We start from the raw sequence: 25,718 nt of genomic DNA, 5'->3' as shown, positions 1-25,718 counted from the left end.
CAGCCCTCGAATGGTTCGCGCGCCTTAAGCGAAACTCTATCGAAAGTTTCTGACAGCTCGCATCGGAATTTCTCAAGCAATACTCTATGTTCAAAGATAGAGAAACTTCCGATGTCGATCTCTGGAGTCTGTCCCAGAGGGAAGACGAACCCCTCCGCGAGTTCATCAGCCGATTCAAGTTGGTAATTTCTAGGGTCAGCAGGATAAGCGATAAGGTGGCCATCGATGCGCTCAGAAAGGCGCTCTGGTACAAGTCAAAATTCAGAAAATGGATATCCCTCAAAAAACCACGGACGATCCAAGACGCCCTCCACAAGGCGACGGACGACATCATGATCGAGGAAGAAACGAAAATCTTATCGCAAAAACATAAGTCGGCGAGATCATCCTCGAAAGATGTAGACCCAAAAACGAAGAAGAAAAACCCTCGTAACGACAAGTATGTCCATCACGAGGGGGGAGATCTCCAAGGAGCGCATAATTACGCGATCGGCTCAGACCAGGGCCGAACCACGGGTAATACGTGGACTCGCAATCAAGGATATGATGAAAACACCTTCTGCGAGTTCCACCAGTCCCGAGGACACTCCACGACTAACTTCAAGGTCTTGGGAGCAAGGCTGGCCGCGAAGCTACTAGCCGGAGATTTCTCAGAAGTGACCAGCGTGAAAGATCTCATCCTCGAGACTGATCGCCCCCCGCAGCCGGACAGAAATCTTCCCGCGAAGAGATCTCCTCAAAGAAACCAATCTAGGGATAAACGCGGCAGGAGGCCGGACGACAAAGGGAACGATAACAATCGTCGTAGAGTCAACATGATCATCGGAGGATCGCAATTCTGCAACGATACGGTTTCGGCCATCAAGGCTTACTAGCGGAAGGCGGAGTCGAGCGCAAACTGGCCTACATGGTCTCCTACCCGAGATGATCAGAACTGCCCAATCACCTTCACAAAGGAGGAAGCCGGCGGGATCGATCAACCTCACTGCAATCCGCTCGTCATAGATCTCGTCATATGAGATCTGGATGTCGGAAGCACAGTCAATGTAATCTTCCGCGACACTCTCAATCGGATGAGCATCGAACTCGGAGAAGTAACTCCAACGCCGAAACCGCTCACAGGTTTTTCAGGCGAAGTATCGATGACCCTCGGGTCGACTCAGCTACCAGTCATGGCCAAGGAGATCACAAAAATCGTCGAATTCGCGGTAGTCGATCATCCTGCCATCTACAACATGATCTTGGGAACCCCATGGCTCAACGCCATTCAAGCCATTCCAACGAAGTACCACCTGGGTGTCAAATTCCTGACTCCAAACGGAGTCGCAGCTATCTGGAGATGTCAGAAACAGTCGCGACTATGCTTCCTCGCGGAGCACAAGTTAAGGAAAATGACGACTTATGCAATGAAAGGTCTCATTCTTTAGCCCCGCGACTCACTGGTATCCGCTCTCATTCCGCTTGGTCACGTCCGAGCAAGAAATCACCCCGCAACTGACTCCGCACGGGCTCTGTATCGAGCTTCTTTGGCTTTATCTCCCTCGGAAAACAAAGGAAACAACTTCCATACCCTAAAGTGGAAAAACGTTTTCTACCACCATGGGCATACTCGGCTTATCAATCTCGATAAATGCCATTCGTCACTCGCCCAATTACTCTTTTCCTTTGAAGCCGAACTAGGTTACAACATCCCCTTTAAGGACGACTCTAACTGACTTGACCTTATTGACAACACGAAAGTGTCATGGTCTAATCCTTTGGCAACAACGTCCTTGGCTATAAAGCTGAGCACACCCTTCATGCAAAGCCAAAAAAATTGAGCAACCACCGCTCCAATAACTTGACGGCTAAACGGTAATCCGGAATTTGTCTTGAAATGCCAAGTAACGATTACATAAACAATTATCGTACCACCCAAAAACGGGAATCATACGGTAAATTCGTCATAACAAAACTCAGTCCTAACAACCAAACAGTTAACGGAAATGTTCCACTTGTCAAAAATTGACCAAGTTCCATATACTACGATTCATTTTAAGCCCGCTGTGTTTTACTCGTAAAATGCGGCAAGTAAGGAAAACTCGTAACAGAGCTCTTATAGCTATACGGAACATCCTCAAATAGACACGAAAGAAATCTCAGAAGGCCAACACCACACAAAGCACGGTATAGGAGGATGCCTCTTTCAGGGGAAAAATATACGCGACCCCTTGGTCCTAACTCCTCGATCGCAAATCAAATCCAAACAGGAACAACAATTCTGGCAGCGAACATCGATAAAAACCCTTTCTTGGAAGACCAGACAGTCATACGCACTAACATCTTCTCAAAACATATCCTTCGCGAAGACTCGAAACAGTAATTTTAACCATTATGTTTGTTGCTGATCACAACAAACTCTTAACGTCCTAAACAGACTTAGCCATCTCGTAGAGATGACTCTCGTACATCCGACACAAGGATAATAGCGCTATAAAAGAAACCCAAAAATTTTGGTCAGCACTTCCAGGAGGCTTAAAAATTATCCTTGGAGAGATGCTCGGTTCCAACCATACAAGTCGTATAAGCCGAGAACCTATCGCGGACTTTAAATCGGTATGGAATCCGGATGAAACTGAAATGGGATACGTAAGTCAAATTAGTCATCGCACCCTCTAAAACCAGGAGTAAACCTAGGTCTTGCCCTAAACCCAGCACACTGGTCTCTAACATCTCTAGGCATATTATCAAAAACCTTGATACGAGATCCCAAAATTTGTCTCTTTGCCAATATTCGAGCGTCTTCAGAAATCCCGCAAGTTTACACACTGCGGAAAACTCTCGAAACAGATCACGGATATAGCAGTTCACACAGAGTTAGATTACGAGATGACAACTCGTAGTCTTCCTTCTACACCCATATAAAATGCCATCGGCAGCAACACGCCTGATAACCTCTACATAAAAACCAGACCGAAAAGGTCTCGCTGGAAAACTAGTCATACGAACCTTAACTCCAAGACGAACTACGTAGGGAGCCGTCATAAGGCGCAGCCCCAATCTTATCGCGTTCTACTTTTAGAAGAGCGAGAAGACCACTTACCACGGACCTTTTCGACCATTAATTCCGCCTAACTCACCTAACTTGCCAAGCCACTCGCTAAAACCTCACGCTAGAAGCTCATGGTTCTAACGAGCTGGGGGGCTAACTGTTGGGGTCAAAATCGGTCATGACGGAATCAATGTCTGAAAGTCCGTAAAAATCGGCATGAACGTTTTTACGAAAAATAAATCTTAGAAAAAGATCTATTTTTACGAAGAATCTTGCGGAGAAAACACATTCACGAAAAATCTGAGAAAGACGCAAACAAGGTTGCCGCGTAGCAACCAACACAAAAGCTGGTCGCTACGTAGCGACCGAGCTCTCACCCAAGCTCGTTCGCTACGTAGCGACCGAGCACGTACACGGCTCGGTCACTACGTAGCGACCGAGCACGTATACAGCTCGGTCGCTACGGAACGACCGAGCTCTCACCAAAGCTCGGTCGCTAGCACGTACACGGCTCTGTCGCTACGTAGCGACCGAGCTCTCCCCGAAGCTCGGTCGCTACGTAGCAACCGAGCATGTACACGGCTCGGTCGCTACGTAGCGACCGAGCTCTCCCTGAAGCTCGGTCGATACGTAACGACGTACAAGCTCGGTCGATACGTAGCGACCGAGCACGTACACGGCTCGGTCGCTACGTAGCGACCGAGCTCTCACCGAAGTTCGGTAGCTACGTCGCGACCGATCACGTACACAGCTCGGTCGCTACGTAGCGACCGAGCACGTACACGGCTCGGTCTCTATGTAGCGACCGAGCTCTCACCGAAGCTCGGTCGCTACGTAGCGAACGAGCACGTACACGGCTCGGTCGCTATGTAGCGACCGAGCTCTCACCAAAGCTCAGTCGCTACGTAGCGACCGAGCTCTCACCGAAGCTTGGTCACTACGTAGCGACCGTGATCTCACCGAAGCTCGGTCGCTACATAGCGACCGAGCACGTACAAAGCTCGGTCGCTACGTAGCGACCAAGCTCTCACCGAAGCTCAGTCGCTACGTAACGACCGAGCACGTACACAGCTCGGTCGCTACGTAGCGACCGAGCTCTCACCAAAGCTCGGTCGCTACGTAGAAACCGAGCACATACACGGCTCGGTCACTACGTAGCGACTGAGCTCTCCTCGAAGCTTGGTCGCTACGTAGCAACCGAGCACGTACATGGCTCGGTCGCTAAGTAGCGACTGAGCACGCACACGACTCGGTCGCTACGTAGAGACCGTGCTTTCTTAAAAATCGATACGACACGAATCCATGCATTCTCGTCTACTCTTTAATGCTATCTCCCGAAGACCGTAGCCAACCCATTTCTTGTTTCTCGTCATTTGAAGTCATCAATCGAACTCTATGATAAAAACCGCGGAAAGTTTGTTTTTATCGAAAGAAGCCGTAATAACGTTTCGAGTCAAACAACGGCCCAAAGTCACCTAAGACGTGACTCGAAACCCACTTACGATTTCTTAACCAAAAGCCCATAAACCGTAGGACGGTTTATGCTTGGTTTGCAAGGAAAGATAAATGTCAACTTTCCGCGGATAAATATGAAGTATTCGAAGATAATTAGAAAGATCGGGAAAAACGGAATATCTCCATTTTAAAGTTATGACGGCTTAAGGGTAGAAGAGGAAAAAGCGTAAACCGACCTAGTAGCGAGTATATAAGGAGTCCTAGGCGAGAGGCACGGGGGACAACCTTTTAGGCTCAGAACTCTCGGCACTTAGAAACTCTGAGGCATTATTCTCGACATGCTCTGTTTCCATGACTGGCACCCGATTACCAGACGAAGGTGCACAAGCAGTTCGATCTCTTGGTTCACTCCTGAACTACGTTCGGCTTGATCCTCGAAAGGGGTACGTAGGCAGCCTTTCATAAGGTTCAGTCCGAAATCAATCAAAAACCTTTTTCTGTATTTTCTTCGTCTTTTGTTATCGAGCTGCGAGTCAACTAGGTTTGAGCTTTTAGGCCGCTAGAACTAAGTAACTCGCTGACAGCCTTTGCGGCCAAAGCTTTTATGATCTCTTGTAATGATCGCAACGCTCTCACGCGGATTCGAAATAAGATCTATTGTTTTCTCTAAACTCGTTTGTTATCTTTTCATGATTTTCGCATATATTTGGTCACTTGCCGTTGGCCCTCGCAGAGATCCGGGACCTCTGGGAAATTAGGGGTTTTCCTAGTTTCCTAATTTAAACGTAAATCGACAGTGTGAATTTCGGTTCCCACAAGATGCGTTATTGTAATCGAGTTTTTTAGAGATTTCGAAAATTTTTACTACAATATGCGTCGCTCCTTTTTATTAAAACACTTGCGCTTCAATTAAGGCAAAGTCTCAGAACACGCTTAGAAAATCTACAAACGGTAAGACTCTTGTCAGCAGCCTCATACGGCCCAAAATCGCAAAACAATCTCTCTTCAGCACCCAAAATATACGTATTGTCTTCGAAATAACTGCGAGACGTCGCCCAAGTTAAAAGTCGAGACGATGCGAACAAATTGTCTGAACGCGACCACAAAAACCTTACACCCTGTTCGTCGATTGGCCCCGACGAACACATCAGCCGTCTTAAGCAAACACAACTTGATCACTCTTTTGATCTTCGAACGTCCAACACAAGGACGAAAGCGCGCTACAAAAAAAATCTGAAATTTTGGTCTAGCACTTCCAGTTGGTTAAAAATTGTCTCTGGAAAGATGCTCGATTCATACCATACAAGTCATATAAGCCGAGAACCTATCGCGGACTTTAAATCGGTACGAATCAGGTAGAAATCGCAACAGGAAAATCGATAGCCAGCTAGTCACCGCAAAAACCTTAAAACCGAGAGTAAACCTAGGTCTTGCCCTAAACCCATCACATTGGTCTCAGACATCTCAAGACATGATTACTAAACGATACGAGATCCTAAAACATGAATCCGTTCATATCTTAACGTTCCCGAAAGTTCGTATGAATAAATAATTTTTACGAAAACTCACGTCTCGAACAAACCAATAGATTGAACGCCTCAACAGAATTAAATATGAGAAGACAACTCATGTTTACTTCAAACCGACTCGAAACAAAGTAACTCAAACAAACATCCATTATATATATATAAACCGCATAGCGGTAGGGATTCAAAGCCACCAGCGGCCAGTCCCGATAGAGATAAAAGCGGCCAAAACATGCCCATACAAAGTTCAAAGGCCACACTCGGCCGGACATATATGAACGAAAGCCACACTCGGCCGCAAAAGACTAGATAAGGGAAAAACTTCTTCCCGTCAAACACTCACCTCTCACAGATCAAAGTTAAAATTCCCGGACAAGGAAGATCAGAATGCATCCGCGGGATAGTTCACTTCCTCATCGTCACCGGCAAATTTGGTCGTGGTCTCTTCAGTATCAGGAGAAACCGGGATGGGATCCCAAAATCCCTGGATCGTCCCGTCGATCGGAGGAATGAGCGCCTCAGCGCGAGCATGATCCTTCATGCCACCCTTCATTATCTCCATCTCCTTCTCGAAAACGTATTCGTCCGCCCACGTCTTCCAAAGGCTCCCGACTGAACCGCGACACTCACAGAAATCGCCTAGCGAGTTGAAAGCATCCTTGAGGTTCCCGTACTCGACCTGGAATTGAGAGGCGCGAGTCTTCATCACCTCGACAATCTCCCTCTTTCCCTTCAGTTCCGCCCTACGAACAGCCCTGGCGCGAGTCTTCCGAACTTGAGCCAAACTCGGTCGCTACATAGCGACCGAGCGTCCGTTCCGCTCGGTCGCTACGACGCTCGGTCGCTACGTAGCGACCGAGCTCGAGCCAAGCTTTGTCGCTAAGTAGCGACTGAGCGTCCGTTCCGCTCGGTCGCTACGACGCTCGGTCGCTACGTAGCGACCGAGCGTCCGTTCCGCTCGGTTGCTACGACGCTCGGTCGCTACGATGTTCGGTCGCTACGTAGCAACCGAGCTCGAGCCAAGCCCGGTCGCTACGTAGCGACTGAGCTCGAGCCAAGCTCTGTCGCTACGTAGCGACCGAGCGTCCGTTCCGCTTGGACGCTACGTAGTTGATCCGCGCTTCGAAAGCGCGGATTTTTGAGATTATATTATAATATAAAGTCATATTATATTGAAGAAGATAATTTTTTAAAATTATGTATTCTATGAGTAGTTTATTTAAGATTTTATATGTACATTTTATATAATTTTCTCTTAGACCTGGATATTTAATCCGGACCAAAGACCAAACCTAAACCGAGTCAAAACATAGGTTTAGCGACCGAGCTCGAGCCAAGCTCGGTTGCTACGTAGCGACCGAGCGTTCGTTCAGCTTGGTCGCTACGTAGCGACCGAGCCCGAGCCAAGCTCGGTCGCTACATAGCGACCGAGCGTCCGTTCCGCTCGGTCGCTACGTAGCAACCGAGCGTTTGTTTCGCTCGGTCGCTACATAGCGACCGAGCTCGAAGCCAAGCTCGGTCGCTACGTAGCGACCGAGCGTCCATTCTGCTCGGTCGTTACGTAGCAACCGAGCTATTCCGAAACGTTGATATGACATTAGTCCATGCATTCTCGTCTACCCTTCGATGCAATCTCCCGAAGGCCATAGCGAACCTATTTCATGTTTCCCGCCATTCTAAGTCATCGATCAAACTTTACGGTAAAAACCGCGGAAAGTTCGTTCTTTATCGAAAGAAGCCGTAACAAACGCTTCGAGCCAGAAGACGGCCCAAAGGGACCTAAGACATGACTCGAGGCCCAACTTACGATTTCTTAACCAACAGCCCGTAAGCCGCATGATGCTTTACGCTTGGTTCGCAAGGAAAGATAAATGTCAAAGTTTCCGCGGATAAATACGAAATTTTGAAGATAATTACGAAGATCGTGAAAACTGGAATATCTCCATTTTTAGGCTATGACGGCTTAAGGGCAGAAGGGGAAAAGCGTAAACCGACCTAGGAGCGAGTATATAAGGAGTCCTAGGCGAGAGGCATGAGACAACTTTTTAGACTCAGAACTCTCGACACTTAGAAACTCTGAGGCATTATTCTCGACATGCTATGTTTCCATGACTGGCACCCGATTACCAGACGAACGTGCACAAGCAGTTCGATCTCTTGGTTCACTCTTGAACTACGTTCGGCTTGATCCTCGAAAGGGGTACGTAGGCAGCCTTTCATAAGGTTCAGTCCGAAATCAATCAAAAACCTTTTCTGTATTTTCTTCGTTTTTTGTTATCGAGCTGCGAGTCAACTAGGTTTGAGCTTTTAGGCCGCTAGAACTAGGTAACTCGCTGACAGCCTTTGCGGCCAAAGCTTTTATGATCCCTTGTAATGATCGCAACGCTCTCACGCGGACTCGAAATAAGATCTACTGTTTTCTCTAAACTCGTTTGTTATCTTTTCATGATTTCCGCATATATTTGGTCACTTGCCGTTGGCTCTCGCAGAGATCTGGGACCTTTGGGAAATTAGAATTTTCCTAGTTTCCTAATTTAAACATAAATCGACAGTGCAAATTTTTGTTCCCACAATTCTAAAATTGTAAAGTTTAAATTTAAAAATAATGGGTTGCCTCCCATTCAGCGCTAATTTTAAGTCTTTAGCTTGACTTGATATTAGAATTTTTTAATTATCGGGAAGTGGACCTACGTCAATGGGATTGATATTTGGCGGTTTAGCCCAATAATGCTTTACTCGTTGGCCATTTACCATGAATTCATCTCCTTTATTATTTGTAAGCGTAATGGCTCCATAAGGATTGACATTCACAACAGTAAAAAGACCAGACCAACGAGATCAGAATTTTCCAGGAAACAGCGTTAGCCGAGAGTTATACAGTAATACTTGATCATTAGGTTCAAAGCGTCTGGAAATGATCTTTTTATCATGATATGCTTTCGTTTTCTCTTTGTATATCTTTGAACTCTCATAGCCTAAATGTCTAATCTCGTCCAGTTCATTAAGCTGTATGAGCTTTCTTTCGGCGGCCGGTTTGATGTCGAAATTCAATAATTTAATGGCCCAGGCTGCTTTGTGTTCCAGCTCGACTGGTAAGTGACCTGATTTCCCATACAGTAGATGAAATGGGCTGGTTCCTAAAGGGGTTTTGAAGGCAGTCCGGTAGGCCCAGAGTGCATTGTCCAGTTTTCTAGACCAATCTTTTCTCGATGTGCCCACGGTCTTTTCTAAGATTTCCTTGATTTGTCGATTTGAGACTTCTACCTGCCCACTCGTCTGCGGGTGGTAGGGTGTAGCAACTCTATGGTGTACTCCGTTTTTACGGAGTAGTCCTTCAAAAACTTTGTTGATGAAATGAGAACCACCGTCACTTATGACTATTCGGGGTATTCCGAATCTCGGGAAGATAATGCTTTTAAAAAGCTTAATAACTACAGATGCGTCATTTGTGGGGGAAGCTACCGCTTCGACCCATTTTGACACATAGTCAACAGCGACTAGGATGTATTTATTTCCGTACGTAGAAGGGAAAGGTCCCATGAAATCTATTCCCCAACAGTCAAAAACTTCTACTTCTTGAATAGATTTCTGTTCCATTTCATGTCTTTTACTAATTTTTCCCCTTCGTTGGCATCTATCGCATTGTACTATGAATGCATGAGCATCGCGAAACATGTTGGCCACCAGAATCCTGCTTGAAGAATTTTTGATACCGTTTTAAAGGTTGCAAAGTGCCCACCATAATCGGACCCATGGCATTGGAATAATATATCGTGTATTTCAGTATCGGCGACGCAACGTCTATACATCCCGTCAGAGCAGTGTTTGTAGAGATATGGTTCGTCCCAGTGATATCTCCTAACTTCTCTTAGAAATTTCTTTCTCGTGTACCCTCTCAACTCTTCGGGTTCTATGTCGGCAGCTAAATAGTTTACTATATCAGCGTACCAAGGTCTGTCCTTTGAACCTTGTCCGACTACATGCACTCCTTGATCCAGATTTTCATCCACGGGGGAATCATGTTCAGAGCATAGCTTGTTGTGCGCGACGTTAACCTTTATACCAAAGGTGAGGGTTTTGGGATTAGTCTCTTTGCTCCGAATATCTGTAGTATCGATCGACATACAATTGTTGTTGTCGATCGACCTGGAACTGTCATAATCGATCGACATTGGATCGTCATCGTCGATCGACAGGTCCTCGAAAGTGAGACTTACATTCCCGATGAATGACTCCGTTTGGTAAGAAATCATCGATAGGGACGTCGTTTTCTATCCTTATCCGGGAAAGATGGTCTGCAACTCTGTTTTCTACTCCTCTTTTATCTTTTATCTCGATCTCGAATTCTTGAAGTAGAAGGATCCATCGCAGGAGTCACGGTTTTGCGTCTTTCTTTTGCATTAAGTATTTAATTTCAGCATGGTCGGTGTGGACGATGACTCGCGAACCGACCAGGTATTGACGGAATTTTTCGAACGCATAAATTACGGCTACCAGTTCTTTTTTTGTTGTTGCGTAATTTCTTTGTGCTTCATCGAGAGTTCGACTGACATAATAAACTGCATGCAGCTTTTTGTTTTTCCTCTGGCCTAGAACTGCTCCTACAGCGAAATCGCTCGCATCACACATGATTTCGAAAGGAAGATTCCAGTCTGGTGCTTGTACGATGGGGGCAGTTATCAAGGCTTTCTTTATTTCCTCGAAAGACTTTACGCATTCTGGTGAGAAGTCGAATTTAACTTCTTTATAGAAGAGGGAGGTGAGAGGTCTATCGATTTTGCTAAAATCTCGTATGAATCTCCTGTAAAATCCGGCATGCCCGAGAAAACTCCTCACATCCTTTACGTTTGTGGGAGACAGCAGGCCAGTTATTACCTCAATCTTCGATCGATCTACTTCTATTCCAGCAGCAGACACTTTGTGTCCTAGGACGATTCCATCGTTAACCATAAAGTGGCATTTTTCCCAATTCAGAACGAGATTATTTTCTTCGCATCTTGCCAAAACTTTACATAGGTTATCGAGACAGTTTTTGAAATTGGATCCATATACTGAGAAATCGTCCATGAAGACTTCCATGAAGTCTTCTATCATATCAGTAAAGATCGACATCATGCATCGTTGGAAAGTGGCAGGAGCATTACAAAGATTGATGGCATTTTGCGGTATGCGAATGTTCCGTAAGGGTATGTAAAGGTCGTCTTTACTTGATCACCAGGATGTATAGGGATTTGAAAAAATCCAGGGTATCCGTCAAGAAAACAGTAGTATTGGTGATTGGCCAATCTTTCCAACATTTGATCAATGAAAGGTAAAGGAAAGTGATCTTTTCTAGTAGAAGCGTTTAGCTTTCTATAATCGATACTTATTCGATGTCCAGTGACGGTTCGTGTGGGAAAGAGTTCGTCTTTGTCATTCTTCACCACAGTGATTCCGCCCTTTTTTGGTACAACATGCACAGGGCTAACCCAATTGCTATCCGAAATCGGGTAAATGACTCCGGTATCTAGAAGTTTGATTATTTCCTTTTTAACAACTTCTTTCAAGTTCGGATTTAGTCGCGTTTGGTGTTCTACTGACTATTTCGAATCGTCTTCTAGGTGAATCCGGTGCATGCACAGATCTGGAGAAATGCCAGGAATGTCTTCGAAAGAGTACCCGATGGCCTTCCTGTATTTACGTAGTTTATTTAATAACAGTGCAAGTTCTCCGTTTGTGAGGTTGGCGTTCACGATTACTGGATATGAATCTTTATAGAGAAATGCATATTTGAGTCCAGCGGGCAGCTGTTTTAACTCAATCTTCAGTGCTTTTTCGGGATCCCATTCCTTCGAGAAGGATGGTTGTCGATCGACAGATTTTAGTAATTATCGATCGACGTTGATTTCCGAAACGTCATCCTCCATGTCATCAACGCTTGGTGTTTTCATGCTCACGTCCATTAATCGCGTGTATTCTTCAGCTCTACTATCAACACTGAAAGATTCATCTTCATCAGTTGTGAGTACTTTTTCCAAAGGATCGTCTGAGCATGAGTTTATGACAGATCCTTCGGCCAATTCACTGATGTCGTCCACGTCGTATGTCTGTTTATCGATCAAGGGTCGTCTCATCAGGTTTTCCATGTCGAAAGTCATTGGAATGTTTCCAATGTTTAGACATATCCTGCCCTCCTTGACATCTATTTATTGCACCAGCAGTGGCTAGGAATGGTCTACCCAAAATAAGGGGGTCCTTTGGTTCATTTTGGTATTTCAGTACTACGAAATACGTTGGGACGTGACAGCCGTTAATCCTTATTGGCATGTCGTCAAGCACTCCCTCATGTAATCTAACGGATCTATCGGCTAGAACCAAAGTTATTTTGGTAGGTTTGATCTTGTCGTATCCTAGGGATATTGCGACAGAATGTGGCATGAGGTTCATGCTGGTACCTAGGTCACAAAGGGATCGAGGAAAATTTTTGTTCCGTACATTGCAATCCAAAACAAAACTGCCCGGATCAGGTCTCTTGATCGGGGTCTCGCCTTGGATTATTGCACTTACTTCCTCAGAAACCATCATGACGTTGCGCTCAGTGGCTGGAAAGCTGTTGGATACCATATCCTTTACGTATTTTTTTATTGAAGGCGATACTTTTATTGCATCACTCAATGGCATTTCCAACGTGATCTTATCGAATGCTTTCTTGCAGATCGCTTTGTCTAGCTCTCGCTTAGTCTGAGTCTTGTTAGGAGGGAAGCGTGGTAGAGTCCTATACACTCTTTCAATTGACGGTTCAGCCGGAGTTTGGAGTCGATCGACATTGTTTCCAGAGTGTCGATCGATATTCACCGTGGTTTGTCGATCGACACTTGTTCTTTCTTGTCGATCGATTTCGGCATCCTCTTCTATTTCTCCTTCTTCTTCCTCGAGTTCGATGGCCTCTTCCTCAGTGTTGGGCTTCCCTCTTTCTCGAGGTATTTCTGACTTGGTACTGGGATCATCGAGGTTTATAGGGCGTGACCTACTTTCATCCGTTTCCTCAACTACAGCACGTTTCTCTTTGTTGTTGATTTCTATTGCTCTCGGGATGAGGCATTTTCCGCTTCTCAATAACACGGCATTAACTTGACGTTTTGGGTTCGCGTCAGTCCGCCCAGGGAGACATCCTGTCTCTCTTTTGATGGCAGTTGCGTTTTCCGCGACCTGACTGTCCAGTCTCTTAATTTGTACACCTAAAGTGTCGAACTTCCTCATCAGCTCACTGAAGACTATGTCTATCTTTCCGTTCAGGTCAGTGGCCAACTTGCGATTTCCCATGAAAGCTTCGTTTAGCCTAGATTTTGCTCTGCCCTGGCGTGATCCAACAGTAGCATCGTAATTTTGGGTAAAGCTATCGGGGTTAGGGTAATTATTTTTCAAGGTATGGCTATCTACGAAATCTATTTGATGCCCTAGTTCAGATAGGGTGTCATTATCAATTTGGTAAATACCAAATTGGTTTTGTCCCTCAAGGGCAGGATGGGGCGAGTCTAGATGTTCTTTGATTTCGAGTAAAGGTGACTCATCAACTGGGTCAGCTTTTCTTCCTAACTCTACGACCATCATTTCGTAGGATCTACCCGTAGCTATATTTTTGATCAAACGCTTTGCTTCCTCAGGGTTTCTGGTACTGATGTTTCCTTCACTGGCTGTGTCGAGCATGATCTGGTAATGAAGGTTAATACCTCCGTAAAAGGTATTAATTACCTGCGGCTCTGAATAGCCATGGTGGGGGCATTCAAGTTGGTAGCTCTTGAATCTTTCCCAGGCGTTTCTGAATGATTCCCGTGGATTTTGACGGAACGTGGAGATTTTCCTACTTGCATCCCAGTAGTGCGCCTTATCGAAGAATTGATTTATAAAAGCACTTCTTTTCTCCTTCCAACAGGTCAGAGATCATGTTGGTATTTGGTCTAGCCATTTTCCGTCGTCGCCTTCTAAGGAAAAAGGAAAGAGTTTACAGCGATTGTACTCGTCATTTATCAATTCTTCTAGATATTCGATGTGATCATGTGGTCGCTCTGAGACGGTCCCACGGAAAGGGTTTTGACGTACCATGATTAAGTATTCGGGACTGATCCCAAATCTCTTGGTATCATCTTTTGGTAGTCTAATTGCGGACCTTTTGAAATAGGTCCTTCCAGGATTTAAATTGTCTTGCAAAGGCAATTTCCATTCATTATCTCTTTCTGAGATAGATTTAATTTGAACAGGGATTTCAGTCCCCTGTTCACCTATAATTTGGTTATTTAAGTTGCTTAGTTGACCTTTACGTTTTCCTAGGACTACTCTTCCATTAGCATCATTGGTAAGAGAATACTTACCTGCTTCCGGCGGGGTGTTGTCGATCGATGTTTGATGTGCGTCGTCGACCGATATTCCTGTCGACTTGTCGATCGATATTACTTTGGCTCTGTCGATCGATATGCCTATCTCTTCGTCGATCGATGTCTGGCCGAAATCAATGTTTTCCATCTTGCAGCTCCTGTGTCAGCAAGAAAAGAGAGAAATTTTTTTGCAAATTTAGTAACAAAATCTAGATTAAATTATAAACGTAATCTAATGTTAATAAGAAAGAGTCTCCGGCAACGGCGCCAAATTTGATATTACTCAAATTATCCTAAGGAGTGAATTACTCTCTCAAATAAGAGGTTCAGATGTAGTACTTAGGGATCGAATCCACAGAGACTCTAGGATTACTCAATAGATTATGGTCTAAAACTAAATCTAGATTGAATGGTTTATGGGTTTTAAAGCAGTAAATTGGTTGGTGAGCAAGTTTATTGCTCGACTGATTGTTCTGAGTTTGTTAACAGTTGGTTGAAGTAGCTAGATTCAGGTATATTCTCAGGTATGATAAATAATACTTAATTTGGGAAATTAGGAGTTTATTAATATTAATTGTTCTTGAATTCAAACTAAGGTATAATCTTTTTGATTATCTAATTTGGATCTCGGACCTCAACTCTCGTTATTTTGGTCGCGTGAAAGTGTCGATCGATAATTCTTTTTGAATATCGATTGATACACCTTTAAAAATATCGATCGACAGGGCTATCGCTGTGTCGATCGATACTTCTTCCAGAAAACTTTACGAACGGGTTTGATTTGTATTCTCTAACTCAATAGACCAACTCTCGGCTGTATCTAGTCAGTTAGATCATTCTAGTTATTTTCAGGTATTGAGTCAAGCAATGGCTTGATCCCAATTAATCCTAGGATCTAAGTTTAAAGGGTGATCAATCCTAAACTTAGCTTTAATGCATAACTAGATGATTGAACTATATTTCTAAACATCCTAACAATTGTTGTGTCAGTATTACATTTATCAACCTATTTGAGAAACCTAAATCTAACAGTAAAGACTACTCAGACATATTCATGGAACACATGGTTTTGATGGTCTGAATAATACTTAAATAAATTAAATAGCAAAAGTAACAGAAATAATGAAAGCAAGGGAGTTCAAGATCTTCTATGTTTTGCAGTAGCTGATCTATCTCTCCAATCCTAAGCTCTCCTCTTTCAGTGGTGGCTTCTTGCCTCCTCCAAACTAGGTCTCAAAGGTCTCTAGGCAAGTCTGCCTCTAAAACAATACAAAACCCTAATAAATAGCCTAACAGGCGGTTAGGGACTAATGATGTAATTATTGAGACTTTTGTGAAACTTGAAATCTTCTAATTTGTCATTATCTCTCGGATGGCTTCATAATCGATCGATACGAGGGACTTGACATCGATCGATATTTGGTGGTGACTATCGGTCGATATTGAGCTGCGACCATCGATCATCTCTTGCTTCCAGCGAAGCTCTAAAGATCTATAAATAGCTCCAAATACATCATTTCCTTGCAAATAGTACATGGACCTGTAAATACTCTAAATAGACTCTATATAATAATAAATGTATCTTAAAACACTTATAAACCATGGCTAATAGTAGGTAAAATCCATGGTCTATCACTCGTATCGTAAACCATGTCGACAGATGATGTTTTTCCAAATGAAGCTGGTTACCGTCGTGGAGGTGACGTTGGAGAATGCTTCGGCTTCGATCCATTTTGGTAAAATTGTCGGTTAGTACCAGGAGGAGTCGTAATTGGGCTGGCCCAGAAGGTACTAGCGGGCCTACTATATCCATTGACCATTTCATAAAAGGGTATGGTGAAGATATTGTAGATAATTTTTGAGTCGGTTGGTGCATCATTGGTGCGTACCTTTGATATTTGTCGCACTTTAATGCGAATCGCTCGCTATGATCGGCGATTGTTGGCCAGAAGTAGCCTAGTTTATTTATCTTGATTGCTAGAGATCGCCCGCTAGAGTGGCTTCCGCATGATCCTCCATGAGTTTGTTTTAGGATCGTGAATGAGTCTTTGGGCGACACCCCCAACAAGTAAGGCTCGTCTAGGCATCTTTTGTACAATTTTTTCTTCCATAATACAATAGCGCGAGCTCCGAGTTTTATTTTTCGAGCTTCCCATCTTTCAGCGGGGAGTTCGCCGTCTTTTATGTATTTAACTATTGGGGTTCTCTAATCTGGTCTAGCTTCGAGCTCTTTTTTGAAGGCATCGTGCGCCTCGTTGTTAGTTTCGTGGACGGCTTCTCCAGGGACAGTTGCTGTGGTTGCTGTTCTTCTAGTCCTGACGCGTGACGTGCTTAGGGTTGATGGGTCGTCGAGCTCACCGCTGGTTTCGTCGTCGAGTTACTGGCTTTCTTTCTGTGCTCTGCTTCGTGTAGTGATTACATCGATGCGCGGGAGGCTATCTTCTTGAAGATTGCTTCCTTTGCCCTGGAGATCTATGCTAGGCTTTTCTATTCCTTCTACCGGTATTATTCTTTTTACCGCTGGGTATGAACTCGAAGCTAGCGGAGCTAGAGCATTGGCCGATGTGTTATCTCCTCTTGGGATTTTTGTGAGCTCGAATTTGTCGAATTGCTGAGCGATCTGTTTTAGGACGGTAAGATATGCTTCCATTCTTTCGTTTTTTGCTTTGTATTCTCCGTGGAATTGGCTCTTGACTAACTACGAGTCGCTGAAGGCGCTGATTTCCAAAGCTCCGATACTTTGTGTGAGTCGTAGGCCAGCGATCAGAGATTCGTATTCGGCTTCGTTGTTTGATGCGCTGAATCCCAGGCGAAAAGATTGCTCGATCATTTCCCCTGTCGGAGATTCGAGCTGTATTCCGATCCCGGATCCCTGCCTCGATGAGGCTCCATCGACGTGTAATTTCCATGTTTGGGAATTCGATTTCGTGCTGTCTTCTTTCGGGACGAGTTCGATTACGAAATCAGCCAACACCTTCGCTTTCGAGCTTGTTCGCGGTTTGTATTCGATATCGTATTCGCTGAGCTCGATTGCCCACTTTGCCAATCTTCCAGATTGGCTTGGACTGTGGAGTACTGTCCGCAGGGGTTGCGATGTCATGATCGTGATTGAATGCGACTGGAAATAAGGTCTTAATTTTCGGGACGCGGTTACTACTACTAGTGCTAGCTTTTAAATCACGGGGTACCTAGTTTCAGCGTCTACCAACGATCTTTGTTCTCCGCTTTCTTCGCGAATTAGGACTCCGCTTACTACGTGTTCGTAGGTTGCCACATACAAAAGAGGTCTCTCCTATGATTGGTTTTGACAGAACGGGAGGTTCGCTTATATATGTCTTAAGCTCTTTTAGGGCTAATTGATATTCGGTGTTCCATTCAAATTTTTTATTTCCTTTCAATAGCTTGAAGAAAGGGAGGCACCTGTCGGTCGATCTAGAAATGAAGCGGTTCAGCGCAGCTATTTTACCGGTCAGGCGCTGTACTTCTCGGATCGATCTCGGAGGTAAGGTATCGATGAGTGCGGCGATCTGTTTCGGGTTGGCCTCGATTCCCCTTTCGGTTACAAGGTATCCGAGGAACTCTCCGGAGGCCACTCCGAAAGTGCATTTTGTAGGGTTCAGTTTCATCCCGAATTTATTAAGAATGTTGAAACACTCTTGGAGTTGTAGAACGTGGTCGTTGGCTTTTGACGACTTTACTAGCATGTCGTCTATGTAAACCTCCATCGTTCTTCCAAGTTGCGTGGAGAACATTTTATTTACTAGTCTTTGATAAGTAGCTCCGGCGTTTTTAGTCTGAACGGCATTACTTTGTAGCAATATGTACCCCACTCGGTGATGAAGCTAGTTTTTTCCTTGTCGTCGGGGTTCATGTGGATCTGATTGTAACCGGAAAATGCATCCATGTACGAAAGTAGTCCATGACCGGCCGTGGCTTCTAATAGCCGGTCAATATGCGGTAATGGGAAACTATCTTTTGGGCATGCTTTGTTGAGGTCTGTGAAATCGATACACACTCTCCATTTTCCATTCTTCTTTTTTACTACGACTGGGTTTGCGAGCCAGTCAGGGTATTGGAATTCGCGAATGGAACCGATTTTCAGGAGCTTGTCCACTTCGTCGTTTACTGCCTTGGCCCGTTCAGGTCCTAGCTTTCTTCGTTTCTGTTTGATAGGTTTAAACGTAGGGTTAAACGTAGGGTCGAGGTTTAGGTCGTGAGGGGTGATATTGATGTCGATTCCGGGCATGTCTGCCGCAGACCATGCGAATGTCTTAATATTTTGCTTGAGGAAAGATACGAGGTCATTCCTGACTTCAGAGGGGAGATCGTTCTCGATGTTGACGCCTTTTTCGGGGGAACACTCGTCTAGGGCGACGATGCTCGATAGGTATTTGGCGGTGTCTTTTACTGAGAGGTTGCATGCGAGTGGGATATTCTCCTCCTTCTGCGGCATTTTTTGGAATTTGGACATGTAACAGGCTCGGGCTTGTTTTTGGCTTCCGAGTATGGTTTTCTCGCCGGTTGGAGAAAAAAACTTCACGCATTGGTGATAAACCGAGGGGACCGCCCTCATCTGGTGCAACCAGGGGCGCCCTACGATGGCATCGAATGGCATAGGATGATCGACTATGGTGAATTCTGTTTTCAGTTCCAGATCGTTAGTCCTGGTGGTTAATAATATGATCCCGAGCGAGCGGACCGACTTTCCTTCGAAGCTAGCGAGGGGAGTCGTTTCTTGTCTGATCGTTGGGATCAGTTGCTCGAGGGACTGTAGCGTTTTTGCGAGATTATGTCGACGGTGCTTCCGGTGTCGACGAGGATTTTTGAGAAGGCGACGCCTTCGACTTCCAATGCGATCACCAAGGCGTCATCGTGGGGCATGTTGAGCTTTATAGTTTCATGCTCGTAGAAAGTCACGATTTCTCCTTTTTCTATTGTATCTTCGCAGGCGATGATGGAGGAATCGTCAGTCGCTTCTCACGAAGCGCAGGATTGCTTGTTGAGAAAATCAATTCTTCTTGGTGCGATCGGCCTCATCGATCTGAAGAGGTCGCGATCGATTGATTCGATGCAGTCGGATCGAATTGGGGTAGGATCCATAGTCGCGCTTAGGAAACTTAGATCGGTTTCTTAGCAAAGATGTTTTTCGTTTATCTTCCCCACAGCCGGCGCCAAAATGTAGAACCTAAAATCTACACTAAGTATTTGATAGTGATCGGGGTTTGATCTAGGGAAGACAAATGATGTAGGCAACGATATCTTTAGAATACAACGATGTTAAACAGTTTCCAGTAGGTAAAAATGGACTTTATTGATGAATAAGATCGAATACAATGAGCTGAACTAGATCGAGTGATACAAATGAGATCCGTCAAGAAAGAATCTAAAATTGGGATGAGAACAAGGTCGATGTAAGTGTGTAGCTCTCTCTAGGGTTTTCAACGTGTCCTTCTTCATGTCCGTTCTCATTCCTTTATAGTAAGTCGACATCGTGATCTTCGTAACTGCTTCACGATCTCTGGGACTGCTCCGCGATCTCCGGGACCCCGAAGTCTTCGCTTTCGAGCTCGATTGCTTGCTACGGGCTTCAGTTCATTTCGGTCCATACCTTTGATCGCGGCCCATTAATGTATTGACCGAAATTGGGTTCAACAATCGTGTTCCATTCTAACTGCTTCTGATCCTCCTCCAGGTCCTTGTCCACTAGATGGTCAGCAGGGATATTGTTCTGAATCACATCTACTCGTTCCAAATCATCAAGTAACTTCATGACCACCTCCTTTCCCTTTGCGGAGTCAACATGTTGCTTCTCTGTACTCTTAGCACTCTGAAGGATGAAAATTGATTTTGGCTTCTCACAGTCCTTCCCAAGATGTCCCCAACCATCACAAAGTGAACAGGGTAGATAACCTCCACCGTGGTATTACACTGGTTCCTGTCTTTAAAACTGATCTTTTGAGGGAGTGGCTTCATCAAGTTCACCTCAACTAGTACCCTTGCTACATCCATACACACACACCTTTCAGTATTAGGATGAAGTTTGACAAAATTCCCAGCTGTGCGAGAGAAGAATCTGAGCCCCTCTAGCGAGTAGAAGTATCCCGGAACGTGCACTAAATCAACCCATCAGGGAAAAGCTGCCAGTACTTGCGCCTCAGCACCCTCTTCCTCATTTGCTCATCCTCAATGCAAAATAGAACTGTTTGTTTACTATTGAACTGGACATCAATCTTCGACTTTAGGGTACTCCAGATCCTGTTCACAGTAGAGTGAATGGACCCTATGAATGGAGAATCTCCCATGAAGTAACCCACAACAAAATTGTTCCATAGTGGCTCCACATCCTCAAAAATCTCCTTAGGTATCTCAATATCCGCAACTCCGTTAATGATTACAAACTCCGGACTGATGTTAGAGCCTGAGCCCTCATTCACAACCTCCGCGTAGGAGGTCTTCTCCTTCTCACTTCCGTTCCCAATCCTCTTCTCTGAACCTCCCTCCTTTGCTACCAACTCCTCTTTCCCATCCACAATCCTGTTTTGCGAGAGATTAACACCATTCTCCGCCAGATCGACCTCATCTGTCGCGTTCCTAATCGATCCTTCTGAACCAGCATCAATCTTCTCCGAGAGCCCCTTCTCCGCCGTGAGCCTCTCCTCCTGTCTTCCATGTGTGACCCCCGATTTCTCTCCTTCGTTTGCGTTACTCCGATTGCCCTCAAGATCGCCGAATTTGCCGAGAGGCGGCTCTATCGCCATATTGCCTCTATTTGCTCTCTTTGTTTCTACTTATCATCTTCTCCACAATTTTAGTGAATTTTCTGATTTGTCATCTTTTACATAATTTTAGTATAAATCATTAGTTTAATTAATATTATTGTCTAAATTTTTGTGTTAATATGTATATATATATATTATTTATTTATTTATCAGGTATCTAAAATAATTAATAGACATTAACTTATTCTACTGATATATATATATTATTATTTTTAAAAATATGTTTTAATATATAATTATCAGGATCTTTAGAGCATTTAATTAATAAATAGACATTAACAATATCTACCGATAATATCATATTTACGTCTATCTTATAGTTAGTTTATGATTTAATGACTAATATCATAGCCTGTTTTTTTTATTTTTATTGGAAATATTGATCCAAATACAGATTATTATAAAACATATATATAAGTGTACTTAGCCATATCCATATATTGTGGCTTCTTAAAAATAACATCCATTGGGTTTATTCGGTAGTACCAAAATCCATACTATTTTTTTTCTATTTTGATTTGGTTCGGTTTTACCGGATTGAACACCTCTAGGCTATTGTTATTTTGTTAGATTTTTTAAACCAAATGCAATAAGTGTTTAAATTTAAATCCAAGTTTCCTAATTTAATTATTACTACTGAAAATCTTTTGATTCAAAATTCACATCCCGTAAATAAAACTATGAAACAAAAGAACATAATTTATACTTGATTACCAATATGAATATTGAAGTTATATATTTATAATATTAATTTAAAATTATATCTAATATAATATTTTTTTTTAAATGATATTCTAATTAAAAACTATTAGGTGTATATATTAGTCCGCATAGGGTGCGGGACATATCCTATCACAAATGATATTTAGGTGTATATATTTGTTATCATTTAAAAAAAATCTTTGGTATATATAATATTATTTTTGAAGTGATCTTTTTCACAATTGAGCTCTCACGTTAAAAATTAGACATGTAAAATCGTTGATACCCAATAATTAATTTAATTTATTATATTATCAGTTATTTATCGCTCTGTTTTATTAATGTTGGATAATAATACAAGTTACACAACAAATAATATTTTTTTTGATAATCATAATATGAATTCAATTCTTTTTTATTCAATTAATGTTTATTAATATTTATCTTTTGGGTGATTATTATTATATAAAACAAAAAATATATTATATTATACAAATATATTTTTCCATGATAATAAATTGATTTATAAATTCCAATCAAGTTATCTTTTGGGTGATTATTATTATATAAAACAAAATATATATTATATTATACACATGTATTTTCTATGATAATAAATTGTTTCATAAATTCCAATCAAGTTAAATTGCAGAAATTATATTATGTATTAGTGTACATATAATACTAAAACTAACATCACTATTGTTTAATATTCTACTATCTAAGACAATATACTAACATAATTACTTTTAAAATTCTCAAATTCAAATAAATCACTTAACGGGTTCGATAAATGTTGGTTCACTTAAAACATATATGTTTTTTGATTAAAGAATCTCGACCCAATATATATATGGATAAAGTTCTAACAATGTGTAAACAATATTTTGAAACTGTAGATAAAAATATGAAAAATATATTCAAATGTGATAAATTTTTGTCGTAAAGTCAAGAATTTTATGAAGATTTTTAGAATTTACATGTCATCTATATTATTATTTAAGAAGTAAATTTGCTTATTTGTCATGTTCTCCATGATTTTAGATAATTTTGTTTATTTTTCATGTTCATATGATTTTGATTGAAGTAAATTTGCTTATTGTCATGTTCTCCATGATTTTAGATAATTTTGCTTATTTGTCATGTGGATATGATTTTGATTAATGAGTCATCAATTTAAATTTAAACTATTATTTGAATTTTATTAAATAAGTAAAAATAATGATAAGGATATAATTCTAAACATTTTACTTGATCCAATATTTAATATAATAGAATCTTTTTAAATTACCATTTTCTGAATTTTGACATAGATACTACAAATATATCACAACTCATTGTAGTTTTTTTTCATAATTATGAAATGCATGTGTTAAGATAATTAATACAATGTAATAAAATTTAATGTTGTTCTTCCTTTTTTTTTTGACAACATCAATTAAAACTAAATAGAAACTCCAACCGGGCCGGTCTAGCAAGCCAAACCGCTTGGACTGAATCAACAAAAAGCAAAGCTGAAGGAGAACTCCTCGCACCACGTGCAAGCTTGTCCGCCAAAGTGTTTTGTGCTCTAGGAATATGTCTGATCCGGAAGTGAGGGAAGAAAGTCTTACTGTGGTTGAATTCTTCCATGTGTGTAGAAAAAGCAGGCCATTCGGCAGGTGTCGACACTTTCCTCACCAGCTGAGAACAATCCATTGCAAAAAGTACATCAGAGAATTGGAGGGTCTTCATGCATTCCATTGCCCAAATTAGTGCTTCACACTCAGCATGCAAAGGTGACAGACTTCTGTGAAGATTCATTGCCCCCATCCTAACATCTGCCGAACCACTCTTTCTGCAAAACCACCATTGTCCCGTAAAATGGCTTTCTCTTTTCAAGCTCCATCAATATAACAAACTCTAGTATTTTCCGGTGCTAGACAAACAGATTGTTGTAAGCTCCCACTATAGGAATTCTCTGAGGAAACATTCACACTTAATTGAGCCTCCATCCAAACCTTACTTTCCACATCAGCTAACCGCAATATCTCCTGTGGGTTGCCATCCTTGTTTGAATAGATCTTGTCATTTCTAGCCTTCCAAATATACCATAATATCCAAGGAAAATAGCTAAAAACCTCCTCTTTCGGTATTCGCCAAAATAGATAATCCATATTGGTGAAAACGGACAACGATGGAAAAATAGCCGGAGAGGAAGGAATCCTAGAAAGTGCCCATATTTGTAAAGCTGGTGGACACTCGAAAAGAACATGGTTAGTAGACTCCTCTTCTGCCCCACACATATTACAACGTGTATCACAGTCAATCCCTCGAGTTTTAAGATTCTTTGAAACTGGTAGCGTACCATAAAGAATTTGCCACACAAAATGTCTCAACTTTGGAGGACACTTCAGTTTTCAAGAAAAAGCCACTAGAGGTTTAACATTTCGTCCATAAAAATTACTTCTATGAACTCTATCTGGGTATAAAGATTCAATTCTAAAACTTGATTTAACCGAATATTTACCAGACTCCGTAAAACTCCATCCCACTGTGTCTGGTTTTTGAAATCTACTTACTGCTAAACCTCTAATGATTTTCACATCATCAGAATGTATATAAGCATTAAGCAATTCCACATTTCATGAACAATTAGCCGGGTTAATGAAATATTCCACCTTTAATGAAGGGTTTAAAAATTGAGTATATGTTTTTGGTATTGCTGACCTCGGGCGAGGAGCGGGGATCCACGGATCTGTCCATACAGAGATGGATTGTCCTATTCCCACTCTTTTGATTAGCCTTTTTTTTAGCCAGAGATCTAGCTGAGCAGATGCTTCTCCACCCATAAGAGGATGGATATGATCTGTGTTCATCCAAAAGATCGGTATTCCGAAAATAGCGTCCTTTAAAAATATTTGAAAACAAACAATCTGGTTTATCGAGTAAACGCCAGAATTGTTTAGCCAACAGAGCTGTATTAAAATCTTGAAGATCTCTAAAACTCCCCCCCCCCCCCCCCCCTCCACCTTATGAGTACATACTTTGTCCCAAGAAAGCCAATGAATTCTTTTTTTTATTTTCACTGCCACCCCACCAGAAGTGAGAAAGAGTACTCGTTATTTTCTTCGTTACTCCTTTAGGTAGTCTGAAACATGACATTACATGCGTTGGCATCGGTGAAGCCACTGATTTGATCAAAACTTCCTTTCCCCCTCTTGTACCCAAATAATTTTCCATCCCTCACAAGTTGGTAATCCCCAGAATATTATGATAATCCGATCTTAAATTATCTGGAACCTTGTCACCAAATTGTACTGATGATTTCTGAAAGTTAATTTGTTGACCAGAAACTGCCTCATAGTCATTCAGCAGTTTTAAAATTACACCACATTCCTCCGTAGTAGCCTTACAGAAAAATAAACTATCATCCGCAAATAGAAGGTGGGAAATATGTGGGCTTCCGCGCACAATTTTCAAACCCGTTAATCGTTCCTCCCGTTCCTTGGGGGAACCAAAATTTGCCCTGTCGATTTCAGTTTAAATAAGGAAACTAGGAAAACCCTAATTTCCCAGAGGTCCCGGATATCTGAACAAGGTAAGAGCCTGGGCTACGAGAGCTGTCGGCGAGATTCCTAGATCTAAAACTCTAAGACGGCAATAACCTAGTTGAGTCGCAGCTCGAATAACAAAAACAGAAATATGCCTAATTGCTCTAAGTGCTAAGTTTGCTATGAGAAAAGTCCTCCTCATGCTTCTCAAATAGGACTCCTTATATACTGGCTCCTAGGAGATATTCCATTTTTTCCGATCTTCGTAACTATCTTCCAAATTTCGTATTTATCCGCGGAAACTTGACATTTATCTTTCCTTGCAAACCAAGCGTAAACCG

Source organism: Brassica napus, chromosome C1 (genome assembly GCF_020379485.1).
Source record: "Brassica napus cultivar Da-Ae chromosome C1, Da-Ae, whole genome shotgun sequence".
NCBI lineage: Eukaryota > Viridiplantae > Streptophyta > Magnoliopsida > Brassicales > Brassicaceae > Brassica > Brassica napus.
The sequence above is the reverse complement of the archived record's forward strand: the minus strand, read 5'-3'. Positions refer to the sequence as shown.